At 34.3% G+C, this 4,974-nt stretch overlaps 2 long non-coding RNA genes across 2 annotated transcripts; both read right to left on the reverse strand.

Moving 5' to 3' along the window:
* Positions 1-387: 387 nt before the first annotated feature.
* LOC121601314 lies at positions 388-4,525 on the reverse strand. Its single transcript, XR_006006064.1, has 3 exons — positions 4,417-4,525; positions 768-970; positions 388-691 (listed from the first exon to the last, which is right to left on the reverse strand). It is a non-coding gene; the product is annotated as an uncharacterized LOC121601314 (long non-coding RNA).
* Positions 4,526-4,569: 44 nt separating this feature from the next.
* On the reverse strand, positions 4,570-4,974 carry LOC121601315. Its single transcript, XR_006006065.1, has 3 exons — positions 4,958-4,974; positions 4,780-4,862; positions 4,570-4,631 (listed from the first exon to the last, which is right to left on the reverse strand). It is a non-coding gene; the product is annotated as an uncharacterized LOC121601315 (long non-coding RNA).

Raw genomic sequence — 4,974 nt, forward strand, 5'->3', positions numbered from 1 at the left:
CAGTCATGAGCGTTGGTGACTGAAACAGTGATATTGGTATCAGAGTATCGCGTTGGACTCAAGAATTCACATGTCGTGTTCAGCATGTCATGACGCACTTTTATTGACTATCAACAATGAGCATCAAGCTACCACGGATATGTTCATTGTTTTCGTTGGTGAAAATCTCGTGATACTCATGACATTTTGCAGCACTGGTTACGACCCCCTCGAGTTACGACGATTCGCAGATACGACGATTTTGATTGACAGTTAAAAGTTGTCATTGACAAGAATTGATGTATTTTTTTGAATATCTGGGCTGATAAACGTTATACACACATTTCCAAAGATTCCAAAACTACCCGATCTTGCATATCTTTATTGTGTACGGTTTTTTAAATAATTATTACATTATCGAACGTTATTTTAAATAAAATACACGATATCATAAATTCCAACTCTTCAACTTCGGTTATAAACTTTGTATTCAGAGATATTCGACATGCGACTTTTTCGACTTACGCCTTGTTTTGGGACATTTTTTCGGTCCCAAATACAGTCGTATCTCGGGGACACCTGTATATTTGACTCTTTGTGACCGCAGAATGATACATTAACCAAGTTGATCAGTAAAATTATATTATGTAGAATCATACAAAATTCAATCCTAATTTTCGTCATTGTACGATGGAGTAAGTCTCGGGTGGAGCTAAAACGAATATGTAAATGATACATTAATTATTAAGACAAATTATGTTTGCGAACAGTAAACGGAGCTTTCTTACCCCAAGTAAATTTCTCGGGACGTAACCTTCGCTACCTAAGGAGCTGCGAGCCCACCACCATTCTCGTTCAGCTTCATCTCCTTTCCGGATGATAGTCAGCGTGTCGTTGACAAAGAAGCTTAATTCATCAGGCTGCTGAGATTCGTAAGAGAATACAGCATACACCTCTCCATTGTTCAATATACCCAGCTTTTCTTGTATACCTTTAAATAACGAAAAACATGCATTTTATTACTAATGTTAATAATTTACGTGTCATGTACATGTATAATTCTATGCTTAACTGATATTAAGTAACACTCTGGCAGGCAACAAGAGATGTCAGACATCTCATATTCTCACCATATTACCATCTTGTGACTGATGTTCGCTTACAGGGTTTCTCAAGCAAGCTCAACATCGTAACACTATTTTTCGAACACGTTAAACGATTATCAACATCGTAGGGGAAGGTAGGTAAAGACGGACACTTTGTCATAGGAAAGATGGACACCGAATTTGTTGGGTTATTTTACTTCTTGTATCAATTGGTGATGAATGTATTTCTTCAAACACCTCAAATAAGGGTATTTTGAAAATATAAACCATTACGCAACTAGAAAAAGTAATAAACAAGCGAGAAATGAAACACCGATCAAAATAGCAGTCATGCGTTATGATATTACTTGCTCGGGGCTGATGAGGTTGCAATTGGTCAAGAATGGTTTATAAACGTACCAAGACGTGGAAAGCGATAGAATTTGTTAAAATACTGTAATACAATTCAATTTTCAATGTTTTCTAAAGGTGTCTATCTTAGCCTTCATGGTGTCCATCTTTCCCATATCAGGTGTCCGTCTTACCCAAACATTTCAAAACTGCACGAAAAAAATCATGTTTTTCATTCACGAAAAAAAACGCAAAAATCGATGCAAACTTCAAAGTTTCAACACATTTTGTGATAAAACATGAATGTAAGATAATGTATGTACATTTCATGGTCGTTAGACCTATATATCCTTAGATTTTTACCATTTCCCTTAACGTGTCCGTCTTTACCTACCTTCCCCTACATACATACAATACAATACAATACGAATCCGTAAACTTTTTCGATTTGGTAACACTAGGTATTGAACGCGTAAAATCTAAACTCAAATCTGGAAAATGCATGTTAGCTTTCTTGTTACTCATTATACATTTTTCAGATATATATATATATATATTATATATATATATATATATATATATATATATATAGTATAGATAGAGAGAGAGAGAGAGAGAGAGAGGAGAGAGAGAGAGAGAGAGAGAGAGAGAGAAGATAGCTGATTTACCCGGTTTCACGCGGGATAAAATTAATGTCCGGTTTTTATTAAAAATAGAAGAATTTGGAATCCAAGGAGTATAAAACAACGATTAAAATGATTACTATGATTTTATCCCAAAGCTTCGATTCTTGTTATCATTCGTAATAACAGTATGTAATACAGGGTTTCGAATCATTTAAGGGAATAGTTCAATCACTTATGGGAATGTTGCAAATCGGTAGGGAATGTTGCAAGCAAGCTGTGGATGTTTGCAATCACTTAGGGGAGTGTTGCAATCGATTAGGGGAATTTTGCAAGCATACTGTGGAGCTGTCGTCAGACGGGGGGTGCCGGTGTAAAAAGCTTCGAATTGATACCGATGATGTTTAATTAAACGAAAATTAAACAGGATAAGTTAATAAGATTGACGAAAATATTTTGAGGTATTTACAGCGGCACCCATCATCTGATGTCAGCTCCACAGTACGCTTGCAAAATTCCCCTAATCGATTGCAACACTCCCCTAAGTGATTGCAAACATCCACAGTTTGCATGCAATATTCTCCTACCGATTTGCAACATCCCCTAAGTGATTGAACTATTCCCTTATATGATTCGAAACCCTGTAAAGATCTGCTATGACAATCATCCGCTTGGGTACCACTGAGTTTTTTCGGTCAAATTATAGCTAAATTTCGTATCATTCTGCATGAAGGGTAAGTTTTAGCCATTAAATTAGTTATTCGATCTGATTTCAACTAAAAAATCAAAATTGGAACCATTTAAAATAGTTTTTAAATTTGACGTAAAGAGAATTTATTTTTAGTTTGACACTTGATGTATCAATTAGTAAAAGACTGTCAAATTAAGAAAATCGTGTATAGCGAAATTGCGTATATCGAGGAATACCTGTACCTTTTGAAATGGTTTTTAAAATTCGACCAAAGGAAAATTATTTTGCATTTGACATTCGAACTGTCAAATTTGTACAATTTGCTAAAAAAAACTGTTAAATGTAGAACATAACGTATACCAAAATCGCGTATATTGAATATGGCGTATATCGGGGAATATCTGTACCCATATACCAGCGCTAAAAAGCTATCGAAATTGCAAGGCCTCGTACGAGCTCGCAAACTGCTCGAAATTGCTTGCGGGGTTTTAATACCAGTGTAAACTGCACCGGTCTCATGGTACAGTCGTCAACTCGTACGACTTAACAACATGCCCGTCATGGGTTCAAGCCCCAAATAGACCGTGCCGCCATACGTAGGACTGACTATCCTGCTATGGGGGAAATCAATAAGTCACTGAAAGCCAACCCCACAAGTGTGTTGGCAGGCCTTGACCGGCATCGGTTGTTGAGCCAAAGAAGAAGAAACTGCACTTAGCACCGAGTGACAAAGCGATGTTAACAACAACAAAAATACTGCTCTTGGTATGGGATTAGAAATTGCTAATAAATTAAATTAGTGTAACTTCTGAAAATGATGTAAGTCTTAAAACCTATTCTCATACCACCATAAGGTGTGTGCAAAGTTTCGTTGAAAATGATCCAGCCGTTTCGGAGGTTTCGCAACAAACACCGTGACACGAGATTTATTATATATAGAAGATATATATAGATATATATATATATATATATATATATCTAATTATATATATATATATATTAATATATATATATAATATATATATATATATATATTGCTAATATATATATTGCTAATATAATATATGTTGCTAATATAATTATATATATATATATTATATATATTATATATATATATAATTATATATATAATATATATATATATATATCTCTCAAAATTAATGTTTTTCCATCGTTTTTTGTCACAAAAATGAATGCAATGCGTGCAGGACATGTGCATCTACTTTTACAACACTTTTTTGTCCGAATCAATTAAAAAATATGGAAAAATAACATATTTTCCTGAGGCAACATCAAATTGTTGGGCAAAATGCTTCGGTCAGCCACGCCAGATGCGCTAGTGAAAAATGAAATTACACTACAGATAAGATAAATGTAGCCCGGCCTTTAGCTTATACCACAACCAAAATCATGTTGCTAAGTGAACACATACCTTTTGCCCCAAGTGGAACATTTTACAAACTTTTACATTAATTAAATACTTTAAACTTTAATATATGAATGGTTACTTTTTCACATAAATATCATTTTCATAGATGCAATATTTTCATATATCTATATATATATATCTATATATATATATATATATATATATATTATATATATATATATATATATATATATATATATATATATATATATATATATAATCATAAAATAAGCAGTCTTTAGCCATAAATCAACGTACTGTAAAGATATTCTGAGCAACCGTCAAATCCTTCTTCATCCTCTTCGCATTTTTCGGCAGGAGTTTCGTGATCGGATAGAGTTGCTGCAAATACAGGCGCCAGACTCGACCAGAAACTTTACCATAGGCAAATTATTGCAACTGGCAGCACAATGCAAAGGGTCCACCCATCGGAATCCTGTGCATTTACGTCGCATCCAAAATTTACCAAAAATCTGCAACAGAATGAAACATTTAACAAGGTTTTCTTGCAAGAACCATACCGGGGTTTGCAATACAACTGAAGACCGCGAGATACTTTGATGAATTGACGTGAGTCAATCACAAGACTGCAGAACATATTCTACCGGCACCTCTACTTACTTTACTATTTCAAAATGTCCCGCGCATATTGCATTGTGCAAAGCTGTAATACCTTCATCATTTGCTGCACTCGGATTTGTTACCTGTAATAATAAGATATTGTTTTTAGGAAATTGTGCTTTATTTATTTAATTCTAATAAATACAATGCTTCAGCATATTACATTTGTTTGGCTCACCTGCATCGCAGTTTTTT

The sequence above is a fragment of the Anopheles merus genome, unplaced genomic scaffold, assembly GCF_017562075.2.
Source record: "Anopheles merus strain MAF unplaced genomic scaffold, AmerM5.1 LNR4000062, whole genome shotgun sequence".
NCBI lineage: Eukaryota > Metazoa > Arthropoda > Insecta > Diptera > Culicidae > Anopheles > Anopheles merus.